Raw genomic sequence first — 20,288 nt, forward strand, 5'->3', positions numbered from 1 at the left:
TAATCACTCTTTTTATTGCTCCATCGTCATGTTTTTTTCAAAATCACATTCCTATTTCCCTGTCTCCTTCTGCATAACATTGTAATAACGGTTAAATGGCATGGTCGGGATACTCTAAGAATTTTTCTTTCTTTCTTTCTTTCCACTATTGATTTTAAAATCCAGCAGATTTTCAGACCAAACATAAGCTGTATATACAAGTTTATGCTGATGAGTATTTGGCTTAAAAATATAAGACTATGGGGCTGGGATTGTGGCTCAGCGGTAGAGCGCTCGCCTAGCGCGAGTGGGACCCAGGTTCAGTTTCCTGCACCACATAAAAATAAAGGCATTGTGTTGTGTCCATCTACAAAAAAGATCCTCTCTCTCTCTCTTTCTCTCTCTCTCTTTAATAAAAATGTAAGACTGTGTCAAATCCTGCATTATATTATAAACTTTGATTAATACTCTTTTTGAGTGTTTGGATACTATCATTACGTACTATTATTATTTGTAATATTATTCTATTTGGAAGACCCAGAATTAGGTGATTGCAACATATTTTGATGTCAATTATTAAAAACAGGGTCTCTAATATTAGGAAATCTCATTTAATGGTAATGGTGGATATGTATTTATAAAAGGAATATTACTAAACTTACTTAAATTTGTTGCATAATTTTGGGTTCGCAGGTTGCCTCTTAGCCTGCCTCAGTGAATATCTTTGAGCACCAGGATGTCAGAGGTATGTACAGGCTTTTTTTTTTTTTTTTTTTTAAATGGAGATAAGGAGTTGCTGCAGAGTGGTAAGAAGCTGAATTTCTAGACCAAACTCAAATGTAATCCATGGTGTCTTCATGCTTTTGTCATGCTTCTGGGGCACTGCAGTAAAGCAAGGATAAGGAAAATTGGAATTGCTACAGATGTTCACGGATTGAAGTGTGGATAAACCTGAGGATGTCTGGAAAAAATAACTGCTTCTTTATCTCACAAACCAGCTTCTGCTGGGATCTAAGAAAAGACAACTTTCTATTAGCTTCCTTGTTCAAAAGACAAATACTCTAATTAGTTTTTTAAAGCTGTTACTACCTGAGGAGGCTTAAGCTTCTTTGATATTATTTGCTCCCCATCATCATTTGTGAACTAAATATAGACTTTCAAAAGAAGGCTCCCAAGATACTGAAAACCTATGTGTAACTATTTTTATTGAGGCAGATACTCTGCATTTAGAATCAAAGTGGGTTAACCACAAACGGAAATAATTTTGCTGGATATGGGGGTTCCCAGCAAAAAGAAGGCTTTTATAAACTTAATAAAAGTTGGTTCAAAGTACATTTTCTGCCATTGAATTCTAACAGTAGTGCTCTTTCCACTAGGAAAAACTTTCAAGAGACCAATTTTATCTGCTTTTCTTTTGATGTGAACACAATTATTGTCTGGATGTAAAATTGACTCCTAAGCAAGATGAAAATTAAAAGTGAGTGAAATGTGACATTATACATTTTTCAAAACCCTTAGTACTGCAAAACACAAAGAAAGAACCCTAACGTAAATGATGGACTTGTGTTAATAATAATGAATCAATATTGGTTCCTCAATTATAATAAATGTTCCACAGTAATGCAAGAAATTTATAATGGGAAAAACTAAAGGGAGAGTAGCAAGATATATTAAATTTCTCTGTACTTTTCTGCTTAATTTTTTGGTAAACCTAACTGCTCTAAAAAATAAAGTCTATTTGTTAAAAATAAAATTGAGTGAGTGAGTGCAGAGGTCAATTCTTTTTCTTCTAGCATTGAAAGTTTACAAAATTTGCTCATATTAGGACATGATACATACATACATACACACACACACACACACACACACACACACATTGAACCCAGGGGAACTTAATCACTGAGCCACATCCTCAGCCCTTTTTATTTATTTATTTAATTTTAAGAGGAGTCTCACTAAATTGCTGAGGCTGGCCTTGAACTTGCAGTCCTCCTGTCTCTACCTCCTAGAATACCTGATGGAATTACAGGTGCCACCACATCCAGCAGGAACATTTATATTTTAAATTTACTTCACTGAAGATCTTTATGGCCTTGGTAAGCTATTGGTCCTGTGTTTCACATCCCAACAGGATGATAAAAGATATTAAAATCCATATTTGGGAAATAATTTTCAGATTTCAATTGCTTTCTTTACTTCAGGGTTTCTTGGCACCTTTAATTTACTAATGTGCAACATGGCCTTCCAAAAATGAGATATCATATGAAACATTTTTGGAACTTGTAAACTATAGAATAGGTTTGCAAAGGATGATTATTCCCTAAGAGAGCACAGTTGGGGAAATGTTATAGTTAAATAGCATCATGAAAGATATAGTACTGATTCTCTTAGGGAGGGCATTTACATCTATCGTAGTGTTTAAAGGAGAGATATTTACCTTTTACAACAGTGAATATTTAATCACTGTTTTAACCAGCTTTTTCACTGCTATGACTAAAGGATCTGCCCAGAACAATTTTAGAGGAAAAAAAGTTTATATGAGGGCTCATGGTTTCAGAGGGCTCAGTCCATAGACAGCTGGCTCCATTCCTGGAAGCTCAAGGTGAGGCCTCATGGCAGAAGAGTGTGATGGAGAGAAGCAACCCACATGATGATCAGGAAGCAGAGAGAAAGGGACTCCATTTGCCAGATTCAAAATATATACCCTAAAGGCATGCCCCCAGGACCCACCTCCTCCAGCCACACCCTAACCATTTTCAAACACTACTCAGTTAATCACATCAGGTGATTAATTGGGTTAAGGCTCTCATAGCCCAATCATTTCTCCTCAAACCCTTCTTGCATTGCCTCTTACATGTGCTTTTGTGGGACATCACACATCCAAACCATAACAAGCACTCATCAAGGTCTATTGATTTAAATTTCATAATTTTGCTTTCTTTAATCAAACCTTTTGTATCCTCTTGCCGCCACCCTAATTCAGAACATACTAAAGTTTAAATTATAGCTAGGCTACACTATTCTTTAGTGACACTGCTATCATGAAGAACTTGTGATTTCTTTCTTTTACAACTCTCAACCTGGGACTCACAGCAAAGTCAGTCACAGCTTTCAATCCAAAGCCTGAAAGATGCCTGACAGTGGAGACAAGTTGATCACCTGACTCTGGGATCAATTTTGACATGACACATCAGGGTATTTGTTGGTTTTTACTGCTAGCCCCATTAATGAATGCCCTTGAGATTTGCATTTAGAAACTGGATTCTTACTTGGCTCTTCTATATCACTGATGATTCCTTTATGCTCATCTCTTCCTGAGTCCACATACTGTTTGCAATAATAGTTCTTGAGCCCCTTCATTTCCTTCAGAGAAGGGCTCCTAACACTAAATTAGAGTCCCTACAGCTGAATCTAGGAATCTGCTTATTGTGGGTCTTCTTAAAAATCTGTTTTTTAAATGTGTGAATTCTCATCACTTATTTGTTATGTAAACTACTTCAATTGTCACCTTGAAGATTTTGCTAGGTCTCTTAAGATCCTAATGATTCTGCACCTACCTTTACTTATTGCTGGGTCTGCTAGGGTCTAAAAAAGATTTGAGGATTAGGGACTAAATTTGAAGGTTTTGGAACTCTACCTTACTAGTTCACTCAGGGATTTTATTTTTGTAATTGACTTAATTTTTTTCTTGAATGAAATTTAATTTACATAGCATGAATTGCATAAATTTTAAGAACTACACTATGAGGAGTTTTGACAAATCTACATCCATATAATAACCCACATCTCTATCAAGTTGTAGAACATTTTCATTGCTTCATAAATTTTCCTCTTGCTCTCAGCATAGTCCCTAACTGTCTGCCTCTCCCTTGAGAATATACTTCTGATTCCTATCACCAGAGTAGTTTTGTCTGCTTGGAATTTCATGTAAATGACTACATGCGGTATATGCTCTTATTGTCTCATTTTTTCACTTATTATAATTTTTTTTGAGATTCCTCTATATCACTGCATGTTTTAGTAGTTCATTTTGAAAGTTTTAGTAGTTCATTTTTTTGTTTATAAGGGAAGGGAGAAGGGAGGGGAAGGGGAAATATTTGGGATTGAAGGAAAACAAATTATATTACATACTATTATAATTAGGTCATAGTATATTCTATTGTCATGTATAACTAAAAAGAACCAATAAAAAATAAAAGCAAGGGAAGGGAGATCTCTTTACTTGAAAAACAAGAGCTGTTCCTGAACACCTTTAACCCTGTCATAAACTGTACACATGCCATTAAATACTTGGACTTGTATACAAAGAATACTGAATTCAACACTACCCTTTTGAAAACAAGAACTTACATATTCATTTACTCATTTAAAACTCTTCTTTCAAGGCTCTCATAATTTATATTGCTAGTAGAATTCAAGTCAGACATTTAATTAAATACAGTTTCATTTTGAAGAAATTTGAAAAGAGTTTGAAATAGTTAAGGTATTTTTGTATCTCAAAACAAAAATTCAAATATGTAATATTGTAACACAGGTTACCTGCATTAGCACTGGGTATCTCAAAACTCAACATTTCATTATAATTTTTGAGATAAGAAGTTTTTCAATGGGTAAAAGATTTATAAGCCACAGATAATTACAATTAATCATAAATTTTTACTGATTACCTATCATTGTAAGATCATATGTTCAGTTCCTGGAAACTTTCTTTCAGGGAAGACAATGAAAAATAAAAAGGATTAAGTCATAGTTAAGTATAAGGTGAGATATTATATATTCATAAATCTATAGTAATACACAATACAGGATGATTGACACCAAATGAAAAAAAGCTTTTATGAGAGCTTATATAGTGGGCACCCACAAGTATATTTCTCTCATGATAATTAGGTTGAATGATTTTTATATGCTTATGGATCATTTATAAATCTTCCTCTATCATTACCTGTTCAAGTCTTTTTCCAATTAAACAAAATGGTTTGTTCTTATTATTGAATTATACATTTTTTTATGCAATCTAGAATTTCATGTGTATTAAGAAAAATTTCAAATATGTGTCGAGAGTATTTTCTTGCCTATGGCTTGTCTATTCATTTTCTTAATGTGACTTTGGATAAGTGGAAGCTTTTAATTTTTATGAATTCTACTTAAAAATTATTATTTTTTAAATTGTTATGCTTTCTGTATCCTAAGAAATGTTAGCCAAGTCCAAGATCAGAAAGCTATTCTTTCTTCTAAGAGATATATTTTAGTTTGATAGTTTTATAGATTTTAACTGTACTGTTCAGGTGTACAACTTATTTTGAATTAAGGTTTATATTTATAATGTAAGGTAAGAGCTGAAGTTCATTGTTTCTCATTGATATTGAGTTATTGGGATTGACTTTTCCTATCCAAACTTGGAATACCGGGTAGGGATGTAGCTCAATGGTAGAGAGCTTGCCTAGCATTCCCTGGATTTGATTCCCCGCACCATGAAAACAACCAACCAACCTCCCAAAACTTAGAATCCAATAATTTAAAAGTCAGTATAACAATTTCTTTCTGTTATAATTGTTTGACTATCAGTCCATATTTTTGAATGAGATATTTATCATGTATAGACAGAGCCCATAAAGACTAAACGTTGGTAGTCAATTGATTCTTACTGAATTTGAAATTAGGGCAAAGGGACATGGAAAAACATGCTGTGCTGACTTAACTGACAGAAAAGTCATCAAAGTCTTTCATTTTCAAAATTCCTTTCTGAATAAAACAACAATAGCAACAGTGATACAAAAACAATAAAACCTTAAGTGGTCCCTTACAGGTCTATGATGTGTTTCAGTGTCTACAATCACTGCTGAGTTTAAATCTGTTGCACATTTTGTTTTTTTTTCTGGAAAGGTGTGGAAGAAGCTTCTTATTCAGATAAGTATGCAAGTTATAAAACATAATGTAGAATCACATAAAACTCAGCACTATTTGGTTGCAGTAGATAGAAACTCGCCTCAAAGACGGGAGACAACAGGAGGGAAGGTAGGAAACAAAACAGAGGACTTTTAAGATTTTTTTTAAACCAAATGTTTCATGTAGGATGGAAAATGTTGTCACATTCTGAAAATATGGATGTATAAACAACTGTGGTTGTGCTCAGTTTGTAGTGATGGAAAGTATATTTTACGTTGGTCAAATAAATGATGCTACAATATTTGATATACCAACAATAACAAAAAGAAAAAGAAAAAAAAAGAGAAAGAAACCCACCTCAAAGGTATTTAAGCAAAAAAGGAATTGTATTTGATTATGTAGTTTGAGAAGTCAAGGCTTAATCATGGTTCAGGTAATCTATGCAGATACTGAACATTTTGCTTATGAGAGAAAAAGTTAAAACTTTTGGTAAAATTAATTTCTTTTTAAATAGTGGAACTAGCCAACAGATCTTGGTCCATGAAACTATTATTAAAATAGTGTGGAGACTTAAAAATACCTTTATACTGTCAAAGGCAGAGAAACTACTTAAATACGATATTTGCCCCCAATAGTAATAATGCAATTTGCATCACTTTTCCAGATAATTATCTATAATTAGAAAAAAGAAGCCTGATTTGTTAATTCAAATCATCAGTATTTTCTTTGTACACTTTAAATGCAATGTAAGCCTCAGTCTCTTGAGTTTTATTTAAGTGGGTATTTTTTCCAGGATTTTTTATGACAATAAGAACACAGAACAGAAAAATACTGTTGTGCAAATGACCTCTGTGGTCCAGGTGAGACTTCAATGCTTGCTTCTTCTCCGAGTTCATGACCATCTCTCATTTGTTTTGACATTTAGAAAAATACTGCATGTCTCTCCCCCTGCTGTTTGCAAAAAGCTGAGGTAGTTGAAAAACCGAGGTTGGCCGCATTTCCAGTGTTTTTTGTTTGTTTGTTTTGCTTTTGATCTGCTGATATTTGTTCCCGGTGCTGCCATGCAAACGACCAGAGCTGCATGGAGTGGACTGTTTCTCGGTGCTCTGCAGACTGGCTCCCCCGAGTAGTCGCTGATATGGGTGCCTGTGAACCCTACTTCTTTACATTTTGCCTGCTCCTCATTTCGCCAGAAAACAGAGAAGCTGTAGCTGCGCATAGACTTTTTCCTTTTTCTTTTTCCCCCTCTCACCCCTCCCTAGACCTCTCTGGGCTTTGACGTCATGTGTGCTCCTTTCAGTTGCCATAGCAACCCCATTCCCCAAGCCCTCTGTCCGTCTCCTCTGGTAGGTTCCACAATGGTACAGGCAGCATCACGCTGCACAATGGTTTCCAGGCAGTGAAAGAGGGTGATTCAGCAAGCCACTCTCCTTCTTCTTTTTTTAAATCCTCCCCTTTTCTTTTTATTTTTATGGGGGTTGGTGGTGCATGTTATATGCTTACCCTTTTTTTTTTTTCCGTTTTCATTTTTACAAATTTCTTTTTTTCTCCTCACCCCTCAATTCCTAGGGGCTTGAGTGAGTTTAAGACTGGGTCTTCTTGGAAATCACCTCTCTATCATTAATTTTAAATAATCTCTCCACCTCCAAAAAATTATCTTCCTCATTACAGTTTGGAATGTGGTCAATGAAAACCAAGTAGGGAGGATTTCTGGGGCAGACACTGCCGGATCAGGATCGTAGTTCTCAGACACGGAATGGTAGGTGGCTCTTTGCTCATTCTGGGTTCTAACCTGTTTTTGGAGGGTGGGGTGATGTCTATTCATTGCGCCTGGTGGAGTGGGAAAGGGAGCATGGGAAAGTGGAGAGAGAGATGGTGTGGAAAGCAGGTTAATCAAGCGAACTACCTCTGAAGCCACTAGCTTTTCTCTCTAGGCAGAACATTTCTTCCAAGACGTAGGCATGTTGAAAATCTTTCTGTTTGGAGTAAAGGGTGACAAAATGTGGGAAGGAAGCTTATTATCGTGACCAAGGGATTTTAGATCAATGTGGAGTTACAGAAGGGAAGAGAGAAACATACATATATTGGTGGTGGTGGTGGGGGCAGCTGTGCTTGATAGAAGTGCTGACCTCAGTTCTCCATATGTGAAATACTATGGGTCCCACAAAACATTTAACAATAATGTCACTTATTATCCATTTGTGCTTACTTCTTGACAGGTATACCTTAAATATGTTGGGACATTTTTATAGTTTAGTAAGAAATGGTGTGTATATATATATTTTAGTTGTAAAACTAATGACATTCCTCTTGTAGAGAGACTCTGGGCTAAATTTGGACCCAGGAAGGAACATAGAACAGGAGTCAGGTTAGAAATAAGAAGAAACATTGGCACTGCAGTCACATAGGTAAGGGGTCCCTTTAAGAAAGTGATCTCCTAGTCACAGCAGGAGCATATTTTTTTTTTTAATGGCAAGGTTCCCAGTTATTCTATGCTGGGGTACTGTGTTCCCGAGAAATGTCAGAGCTTTTTCAGGGGAAAAAAAAATGTATCATTAGAAAAGAGCATTGCAATATATTTATCAGAACTTATGTATCTGTACTTTCAACAAAATAAATATGGTTTAATTGAAAATCTTCAAGCAAGTCAGGTTATAGTTAATCTAAGAAAATTAAATGTGTGTGTATATATGTATATAAATTATATATATGTATATGTATACACACACACTTTTTTTTTTCTCGTCCTATATTTAAATCTAGAGATTGAGTCTCTGCTTTTACTCCCTTAAACAGACAAATTCCAAGGGTACAGCAATTTAGCTACAGAAAGAGCCTGACTTATCCCATGGCAGCGGGCTCTGAAGCAATCACAAGGTTGTTTACATGAGCTGCCTTTGCTGCAGAGCTTGACAGTGTCGTGCAGCAGTCTTGCCTGTTTCTCGTGTGTTGATGATAACTTTCATGAACAAACTGGAAGGAAGCAGGCTAAATCATATGGGACAGGCCACAGTTGAGACTGAAAGAAAATGGGTGTAAGTGCACCAGGCACTGCCTGCCCAAGGTCCAGTTTCTCCCTCTATCCCTAATCTGCTACTTGTCAGACCTTGGAAGATCTCCCAGAATGCTGATCAACATATTTAAAATGGTTGCAGTAAGGACCTTCTCTCTCAGAGAAGCTTCTGTAAGTGTTCTACCTTAGATGGGCATATATGTATATCAATACAGATATTGTGCTCATGAATGAGCTTACAAAGCTTCCAACTCCACTCTGGAACCATTGGATTTGGGGGGCTGGGCAATTTGGATGAAGCAGTTCTGCACTCTCTGATATGTATTTCCTTCTCTGTCTTGACCTTACCCTTAAAATTGACTTAAAGTATTGGATTAGCTTATTTCACCACGTGGAGCAAACTCTGTTTTCTCTCCCCCACAATGGGACTAGAAAATGAGATGACAAAGGTGGTATGACCTTAAATATTAAAGACTCTTCATGCTTCATCATTTACATATCATTCCTTCCCGCTGTTGTAAAAGTCTCTTTAATTTGAGAGGCTCCTGTTCTTACCAAATCTCGGCAGTTTTGTTAAAAAGATTCTTGGTGATGAGGCAGTAAGAAATTATATGTAGAGTGGAAAAATCAGCTGCCTACAGCTTCCTGCTTGCTTGCCCCAGAACAGCATCTGCTGCGGGGAGGAGTATGTTTGCCATGCTGGAAGGGGATGTTTATGAACAGATCCCAGAGGGACTGAGTGTTTTGCTGTCATTGTCTGGTACGTCTGCCGCTACTAGTATTTAATGGTTAGGTATGTCGTCAATATTTTTCAAGGTTAAAATGAACTGAGAGTTGATCGTGGATGCTATAAAATATAAATATTTTACATTTACAGGAAAATTAATTTGTTATTAGTGTATCCTGTAGAAATAAAACAAGCACAAGGAATTTGTCTAACCTAAGTAACTTGAAAAAGCATTCCATGTTTAAAAGCGCATATTTATTTTTAAAGTTTCATTATGGCTTCATGTGAATGAATCTGTTTCTTTGGATGTAAGCTTAGCTACAAAGTCTTTTTATACTGATGATAAAAGATAACGAAAAATTAGGATTTTTCTTGTTTTTAGACATAGGGATAGGTATTCTTCCTTGTTCTAGCTTTGACCTCAGGTCACATAGTAGCTAAAGGACTTGGAGTGGAATTGGTATGTTCAAATAGAATGGTGGCTTGGTTATTTATCAGAAAAACAAGAGAGACTTCCTTCAATTAGTATAAGTAAACAAATTGACACTTTAATTTCATCTTTCTTCATGGCCCCTTTTATTTCATCTTGCAGTCTCTTTTAAGCTTTGGGTTGGACGTTGCAATGGTCATGCAAAAAGAGGCACAAAAGTGTCCAGTAATGACAAGAATGGAGTCCAGTGCTCTATTTGCTGCAGGCTTGCTGAGAACCTCCTTTCTTTCCCCTCATGCATTGATTATTGCACCTCTTTCTGAGCACCAAGGACTTGTGGAGAAAGTTGGGCCTATAGACTACTGGGAGAGATGCTTATTGGCAAAGAACAGAATCCATTTGTTTCTTTAGCATATTAAATATATTTATTGCATTACATAAGTCTGAGATGAGACACTGCTGCTGATTCAGATAAAAAAATCATGCTGCATATTGATTGTTTGAAAGCAAATGTAATTTAGAATTGGAGTCTGTGTTTTCAGAAATTCACCTATGTAATGCATGTTTTCTCAGGGAAGTCATAGATTTTGACAGAGATTTTTCAGTTTGAGTACATTTTACTCTTATGAGCAAAGAAGGGGAAAGCAAAAAGTATCTTTTGGGGACTAAATTTTTCATGCACTAAAAGGAGACAATCTTTATGTCTTATTGTGAATCTAGATAAGCAGAAACATCAGGTAATATTGACAATCTCTACATAGAAAGAAACAGGTTTAGAAGTAGTACTCAAACATACTTATTTTTGGTGAAGGATTTTCTAGCTTAATTGGCATTTTGGACACTTAAGTCTAACCTAAGTATGGCCTTTTTCATCATTCTTATCCCTAGTTACTTACAGTGGAAAACCCATAGGTTTAAGGAAATAATACTTATAGGAATGGAAATCCAGGTTTTGAGTGGAAAAAGAAATGACTGAAGGCTCCTTTGGAAGCATTCCTGACTATAGCTGCTTTAAAATTAAAACCCTGTGCAGTGTGCCGGGTTAAGGCCAAACTCCCTGATAGGGTGACCAGGCATTTGCAGAGTAGACTGCATAGTAATAAATGGGATTTCTTTTTTTTTCCTCTCCCTCTTCTATTTCTCCTTTCTCTTCTTTTTCTCCTATTCCTCCTTCTTGTTATCCTTTCCTCCTCCTCCTTCTTTTGGGCTATAGGGGGAAAAAATGAAAACAAAGCCCCAAACATCAGTGAATTGAAAGTACTAGAAATTCATCTTAGTGGCTTATCCTCATAGAAATAAAACTAACTCCCTGTTTATGGATGTTAACCTGATATGCCTCCTGACAGTGGGTTTCTTATAGTAAATGTCTTCACCTTATATATTGGAAATAGGATTTTAAACCACTGTAAACGAGGTCTGCTTATTTGGCAGTCTGCATTGAGTGTCTGTAGGAGGAACTTCTGTCATGGCACTTATCACACAATTCAGTAATTGCCTCTTCCTGTATTAGCTGTATTATCTGTATTCTCTACTGATTTATAATCTATGTCCCGGAATGATTTTGTCTGGCACATAGTAGGGACATAATAAATATTTATTGAATGAATATCTTCCATGCACAGAATTCTACTAAGTGCTATGGGAGGAAGAAAGTTTCCATAATCTGGTGCTTACAGATGTTTGGGGAGATGAGGATTTTGATTAAGGACCATATAAGTGGGTTAACAAGAAGTGCAATAAGAATTTAGAGGAGAAAGAAATTCAACTTCTCTGAAATGGTGATAGGTGACAATGGGGGCCACATTAAGACATTGGGGAGGGTTGAGAGGGTGGTTGTGTGGGAAGTATTCCTAGGAGTAGTTGTAACTACTTGGCAAAGAAAGATACTCTTATTTGGGGCAGAGTTTATGTTGGGTGTGGTGACCATACTCTCCAAACCAGAAATCAAAACTTATGGCTTAACAATTGGTAGAATATTGAAAACTGGCACAGTTCAGGAGCATTTGGTCCAATTTAATGTGGGGCGTAACAGGTACTAAGGTCAAATAGCAGGTTTGTTGCTGAATCAGATAATGGAAGAACATTAATACAAGTGTCTTTCCAGCTTTCAACAAATTTCAGGCTACTTTTACTCTATTTAACATACTTCAGAGGTTTTCAACACTTTCCTCCTTTTATTGGTAACTATGTAATCCATTGTTCCAAGGAAATCTTATCTGAAAATCAAAATATGTAAATACATGTAACCTGGTATCCATCGTAGTCGAGGATCAATTGATGCTTTTTATTATAAAACTAAGTTCGTGATCTTAAAACCAAGTATCATATTGACCCAAATGACAATTATTAATTGGATGATTGTTAAGATATTAAAATATCTAACTGATCTGATATTTATAATGTCAGTGTTCTTGTGCTTGCAACAACTTCTGAACACTACCTTGAGATGTTTTATTTCCTCCTCGTGCACCTTGCCACCTGAAAATTATTCTTATTCTCTTTGATGTTATTCTTTGGTTTTTAAGTGCAGATAAAATTTCTTTTTAAGTCTTAAAATCAAACTCATCTGTTTTTTGGCTTTGATTTTAGGCTAGCGTGAGAAATATCAACAGCAGGACCATCTCAGATCTTGGTTATGGCAACTCATGCAGGAAGCTGTTGAATTAGACCCATTTCCTATAGATGAGAAACCATATAAGCAGTGGTAAGTTGGAAATTTGAAAATGTTCTTTAACAGGACATCTAGATCTGCATAACCCATTTACATATCACACCTGGTTTAGCATATAGATCCAAGGAAATACTGCTCCAAACAATGCTATCTAAAGTGGAAATCTACAGGATAGAATGTTGAACTGATGGTGTGGTACTACTGATACCACATATAGTAGTATAAAATCTTGACCTCATGATACTACCATCAGGGACCATACCAGCTTACATAAGTTGTCCACAATTAACAATTTCATATGGCAGGGACATATGAGTTGGAAAACATTATTTTAAAGTGGCTTTTCTTATTTGTACCTTAATACTATATTTTATTGATTAAACAAACTCCTTTTATAGAAAAGTTGGTTCTGATAAATTGTAAGGCTCAATTCCTTTTATAAACATCCCCTACCATTTAAATCTTCAGAAAAAAAGAGAAAGGAAATCACATCACAGTTTTATAAGATACAATTTATGGACATTTTAGCCTATATATCCTCTTGCCTGAAAAAAAGAATATCAAAAATAGATCCAGTTGCTCTGCCTACTTGGACTAATTTTTAAAAAGCTTATTATTTTATAAAAATATTAGCACATACAGGCAGAATACATTTTTAAATCAAATTCTTGATGCTTCCTACTCACCAAAGTCAATAATCAATACACTCAAGCAGAGATGAATGAGTTATAATCTGTCAAATACCATCTTTGAGAAATAGACTATGACAGTGGTGCTTGTAAGGCTCCAAAAGAAGCTGTTTTGAACTAGTGATCAATATTTCTCTTTCATTTGCCTAGTGGCTTATATAACTCTACATGGGCAGGCTGTCCTATGACTTAATACATAACATCTAGCTACAGTAATCTGATGAAATTAACCCTATTGTTGTTTCACATCAATTCGCATAATTTTTATAGTCTGCCTACATATTTTTTGAGAAAGCTTATCTGATAGTCATTTTGCTATACTTAATCAAAATTCAATGAGTACTTGTTAGAAGAAGAAATCATATAATGATCAATATTTTTTGACCTAAAATAAGGGCAGTATTATATGGTTAAACTTAAAATGTTGAATTATGTGTAATTCTCAATGATGTAGAAAGTATATATTGCCGCATTCTAAACATTTATTCATTAAGGAAATAGTTATTTAATTTGTGATGTATTTATCATGCTTAGATTTGGAATAGATGAAAGTCTCTGCTTTAATAGAGTTTTCAGTCTAAATAGTGCCATGCATATAATAAAATGTATTTTTAGTGAGGCAGATATAAAGAGTGTGGTACTTACCCAGTGCTGCTACATTGGTAGACATAGGAAGTACAGTGGAGGAAAATCTAGCATGGATGTGGTTGGAATTAGTCAAGGAAGGCTTTCCAGAGGAAGTGACATTTTAGTTTAATGTTAAGTGCAGTAAGATGTTAGCCTGAGGAAGGGTGGGATCATTGCATGATGGGAACATTTTTCAATAGACTGGAAACTTGAATGAGCATGATTGTTTGGAGGCACTAGATACCATTTCCTATGCCAGAACATAAATGGTAGTGGCAGAGATGTAATGAAGAGGGATATAGGAGACATCATGAAAGATCTTTTAGACAAAGGTAAGGAGTTTGGATTTGATCCCTAAGTGAAGAGCTTTTTAAAGATTTTAAGTAGGAGAATGATATGATCAGTTTATTTTTTAATCATGAAATATACACATAGAAAAATATATTAAACAAATGTGGGTTAAAGAATAATTATAACCCACATTTTATATACTACTCATACTATGGAATAGACTCCCAATAAACCCCTGGATGCCACTTTCCAATCACATGCTTTTCCTTCCCCATCAAAGAAAACCACCCATGACTAAACTGCCTTATGTTATGTTAATTTCCTGCTTTTATTTGTAGGCTTCCCATCTACAATGTGTGTATGTCTCCACTATACATCTTAGTTTCCTTATGCTTCAACTCCATTTTATTTGTAATCAGTGTGTATATATATATATATATATATATATATATAATTAATGCACAGAATATTAATAAATATGACTATTAATATATTAATATACACAGTATGTATGTATACATTAATACATATATATAATTAATCACTTGATAATTGTGCTTAACATCGTGAAATTCTCCCATGTTCATTCATGAAGCTTATTCATGCAAACTACTGCTTAGTAGTCTACTCTAACATACTAAGAGTTTACTTACTGGTTCTACTGTTGATGAACATTTGAATTGTTTCTATATTACTCATACTACTATAAAATATATAATATCACTTTTTATGTTAACACACATATTATTGCTCATAGATTCTCCCCCACACAGGTAAGCACTCCTCGAGGCTAAATACCAAGAGAAGGAATTACTAAGTTTTGGGGTATGTACACCGTTAATTTTACTAAATAATTCCAAAATACTTTTTCCAATTGGTTACACTCTCAGAAGTGGTATAGGAGAAACTCTACATCCCCGCCAACACTTGATTTACAAGTTCTTAAGCTTTTCTAATCAGGTGGATACATAATTACACTCATTGAAGTATTCATTTGCATTTTTCTGATTGCTAATGAAGAGCATCTTTTCATTTTTTATTGGCCATTTGATCTTCCTCTTTTGTGAAGTGCCTGCTGAAATCTTTTCTGAGATTTGTTTTTCAAAATAATATATAACATTTTTGGTGTTCTTACTGTGTAATAGGCACTATGCTTAGCACTTCATAAACATTTAATCTTCCATCATCTCTATGTTTTACAGATGAAGGAACTCAGGTTTGGAGAGGCGAAATAAATGCTGACATGTACACAGTTAAGAAACAGTGGACTTAGCATCCAGTGCTAGGCTAGGTCTTTCTGATGGCAGTGTTCTTTAGTTTTGTGGAGTGCTTGGAAGAGGATTACATTGGAGCCAGAGAGAACAATACAGGTGCAAGAATTTTTGGAAAACAGTAAGGGCATAAACCAAAGAATTGTTAGAGGGGCATATGTGCCACACAACTAGACTTGGTAATGAATGTGGTGGATAAAGAAGAGGGAGGATTTAAAAGGTCTCAAATTTTGACACCCATTGGTGTAGCAGATTCAATTTTAGTTGCACAGTGTATGCTTATAGTCTGGGCATTATGGTAGATTTTAAGAACTATAATTAAGTAAGAGATGATTTTAGTTTACAGGTTCATCAATTTTAGGGTTTAAAGAGACCACAGTGTTTATTTGGGTCAAATGTGCTTTTTAAAGATGTGGTATGAGCCGCTAAATAAGGGTAAGTGGCTTGTTCAGGATCACGTGCTACTAAGTGTCAAGCTAAGAATAGACACTAGGGCTGGGAAAAAAAGTGAATAAATAACAGCCACTTGACTTTTAAATTAATACGTGAAAATATAGTCAACCTATTTTATTTCCTAAATGTTTCTCAGGTCAATCTCCTTTGATCCTTAATATATTATCTATCATTGCCATGATTTAGGCCCTGATCATCATTGCCAGCAGGTTTATTTAAGTGGCCTGACATGATATCTTTTCCAGTTCTACCAATGAAGTCACAGATTTTTAAATTTGATCTGAGGTTACCATCCAATTTACCAGCTTAAAGTTTCTTTGATATGCTTTATCCCTCTATGTAATAATTTCCCTTCTCCCTAAAATATACCATATTCCTGTCCACCCCCATTTTAGAGACTAATGCCCTCTTAAATTGCCTGCGGACATCAATATGCCTTAGTTTCATCACATACACACTCAGGCATTTCTTACCTCTGATATTTGCTTCATAGTGTCTATTCTACCTATATTCACTCCATCTATCCTTATAGATATCCCCCAACTTATGATGCTTTGACTAATGACTTTTTGATTGTGCAGTGGTTCAAAAGTGGAACTAGGAACTGGTTCAGTAGGAACTACATATTCAGTAAGGACTATATATCAAATTTTGAATTTTGATTTTTTTCCCCTAGTGATATATGCTGTATGGATGTTCTTTTGTGATATTAGGCAGTAGCAGTGAGCTGTCAGTCAAATGAGACATGCAACCCTTTATTATAAAATAGGCTTTGTGGTGGATGATTTTGCCTGACTGTGAGCTAGTGTAAGTGTTCTGAGCATATTTAAAGTAGGCTAGCTGAGCTATAATGTTTGGTAGTTTAGGTACACCAAGTGCATTACTGACTTAGGATATTTTCAATTTCTGATAGATTTGAGTGGGGACATAACTCCATAGTAAACTGAGAAGCATCTGTACTTAGACCTTGTTATCCTTTGAAACATTTGCCACTCTAAGATGATCTATGGACCAGCAGCATGGGCCTCTCTTGGGCTTAATAGAAACAGAGCATCTCAGATTCTTCGGAGACTCACTGATTCAGAATATGCATTTTAACAAGGCTCTTAGGTTTTTATGCACATTATAGTTTGAGAGTTACTGCGTAAACTTGTTTTAGATTGCATGAGATGGCTTCTCCTGAAAATCTTTCCTGATTCCTTCCATTTAGCATTTCTTTTCAGGGCTCTCAGTCACCTGTGCATATCTACTCACAGAGTTACCACAATGGCCTATTATCTGCTTATGCATCTGCCTTGCCACTCCATCTTAGCCAGGGAGTAATTTGAGCCAGATTGATTAACCTTTTGATTTCCCCTCACATAGCACAGTGCCTCATACTCTGTACTTGGAAGGCACTGCATAAATATTTGCTGAAGGACAGCTTGATGAAGGAAGGAAGAATGAGAAAGAGAGAGATATACAGAATGACAGAAACAGAGACAGGACAAAGGTGGACTCAGGAGGAAAAAAAACACAGGAGACTTTCATAGAGAAATACTTTGATTATATAAAGGCACTAAAAATTGTACCTCTGGATAGAGTCTGAAAACCTATTATTTAAATAGGTTAGGTTAAAAGGCCAAATGTTTTCTCTGATATATGAATGCTAATTCACAATAAGGGGTGGGGGGATAATAATCGTATTTTGGACTAAATAGAGGGGAATAAAGGGAGGGGAGGAGGCATGGGGGTAGAAAGGATAGTAGAATGAATTGACATTATTGCCCTATGTGAATATATGATTACATGACCTGTGTAACTCTATGTCATGTGCAACCTGACAAATAAGAATTTATACTCCATTTATGTATTATGTGTCAAAATGCACTCTACTGTCATGTATAACTAATTAGAACAAATAAGACAATGAATAAAAAGAGAAAAATAGGTTAAGTTAAAACTATATTGCTTGCCAAATATTTAAAAAAAATTGCCTTAATTTCTTACTTAAAAGCTTTGTTTTTTAGTTGTCATTGTTGAGTAGTTTTACTAAAATTTATTTTACTTTCTTAAACAAAGTATCCTACTACTTTTTTTTTTTTTTTTTTTTTAATTTTATTCCTATGCTATAACATTCTCAGCATTAAAGGTGAAAGTTGGGACTGGGGATGTGGCTCAAGCAGTAGCGCACTCGCCTGGTATGCGTGCGGCCCAGGTTCGATCCTCAGCACCACATACAAAGATGTTGTGTCTGCCGAAAACTAAAAATAAAATATTAAAAAAAAGGTGAAAGTTGGACCAGAATCAAACCTTAGGACCTTGGTATGGTTTGAAATCCAGGTAAATGTGAGGACAAGAATTCCAAGGAACAGTGATGACATAAAGTAAAAGAGCTATAAATTAGAATAACAAGTTTGTGGAACTAAATACCATACAAATGAGATGAATAAGAGTATTTTGAAACTTGTCATTCTAGGATGCTGTTCAGTATTGCTATTTAATAGCTGTAATAGTTGTTAAGATGGGAAATTAAATACTACTTGACCCTAGTAAAGCAGATATAAGTAGCCTTAAACTATTCAAGCATTTCTGAATATTTGTGTTCCTTCCAAATTCACATATTGAATCCTAACCTGAAAGTGATGGTATTAGGAGTCCAGGACTTTGGGAAGTGATTAGGTCATGAGGGTGGAGCCCTTGTGATTGGAATAAGTGTCCTTATAAAAGAGATCCTAAAGAGATGACTAACTAGTCTCTTCCATCATGTGAGGACTCAGTGAGAGGTGCCATCTATGAGGCAGAGAGTTCATTGTCACTAAACACCAAATCTTGAACCCCTCAGACTCCAGAACTATGAGAAATAGTTTTCTGTTGTTTTTAATCTACCTAGCATACACTAGTTTTTTTTTTTTTTTTAAATGGCAGCCCACATTGCCTACTAATGTTAGTAAATCTTTTTAAGACTTTTTTTTTTCCTTCACTGATTGGTAGAACTGAAGGTATATCTCCTAGGATGATAGATTCTAAGCTGTGAGAGTTCAAAAGTAATTTAATCCTACATCAGTAAAACACATTGAGTGCTTTCTTGTAGAAGTTTGGGGTTTTCCTGGAGCTTATTCCAAGAGTGATTACCATAAGCAATCTTTTCAGGTTAGGACTTGTTGGAAAATTTAATCAATAGTATAACAGCATTTAGTCCATGTAATAATTTGTTATTTATAATATATCTACCAGAAATTACATATACCAGATGTTTTAAAGTTTTCTATTTTTACTTTTGGGAGACCTAGGAGGTTTGTCAGTGCTTTATATTCTAAGACTTACATTTAAGCTCTTTCATATCTGAATGTGGAATGTGGATAACTTTGGCAGTATTGCTTTTAGAAAATCACTTATAAATCTTAAAAATCAACATATTTCTGCTTTGGAGTTCTAAATATTTACAATGTTAATCACTAAATTACCCTCTGCATACAACCAGTGTGCACAAATGTTTACTCACTGGTTTACTTCTGTGAGGGATTTTTCAACATTTGTCTTTAGAAAACATGATTTCTAAGCTATACTGGAATTTATCAACATGCCAGGTGAAACTATTGGCATCTCAATTACTTTAGATATGATATCAATACAACACATTTGCATGAAGATTAACAGACATTTTCAGTAGACAGATTACTTTGGTTGAATCTTTGAAGAACGAATCAGACACACTGTGAATCTTAACAAAAGAGCATTCTAACAAGACAGGTGAAAAGTCATTCTAGTCCTAGTTAGAGTGTGGTGAGTGCTATGAATAAAGGTTAGGTGGGTCAGAGGCTGGAGGTAGCAGCTCTTCCTAGGTGAGTTACTGGAAGGGATTACAGATCCATGAACATATTTTTTGGTAGTTAGTGTTGAAGATGGAAAGGTAATTTCTGGAAGAGGGAACAGAATTACAATGAGCAGAGTGCGTTTCGAGCTCAGAGTTTAGGCTGTGTGACCTGTACATGGAGGAGAAGGCTGTCTCCATATTGCTGGGAAAACTGATTGGGGCCAGACTGAGGGAGCCTTTGAATGACTCATGAAATAACTGTTTGTATAGACAATGAAGAGCTTCAGTTGTTTTCTGATCAGATTTAAGAAAATGATTCTGGCAGTAATGTTGAGGGTGGTTTAGAGAGGACAGAGAATGCAGGCAGGGTGCGCAGTGAGAAAGAGGGGTAGTGAGAAGCCAGCTTAAAGAAAATCCACTACAAATCGATGCAAGGGGATCCACTAGAAATA

The 20,288-nt window shown here is 35.4% G+C and overlaps 1 long non-coding RNA gene across 1 annotated transcript; it reads left to right on the plus strand.

Annotated features, from left to right (window-relative positions):
* Positions 1-6,665: 6,665 nt before the first annotated feature.
* Positions 6,666-12,664, plus strand: LOC125611080. The gene is made up of 2 exons (XR_007341207.1): positions 6,666-7,627; positions 12,628-12,664. It is a non-coding gene; the product is annotated as an uncharacterized LOC125611080 (long non-coding RNA).
* The last annotated feature ends 7,624 nt before the right edge of the window (positions 12,665-20,288 follow it).

The sequence above is a fragment of the Marmota marmota genome, unplaced genomic scaffold (assembly GCF_001458135.2).
Source record: "Marmota marmota marmota unplaced genomic scaffold, marMar, whole genome shotgun sequence".
Classification (NCBI taxonomy): Eukaryota; Metazoa; Chordata; class Mammalia; order Rodentia; family Sciuridae; genus Marmota; species Marmota marmota.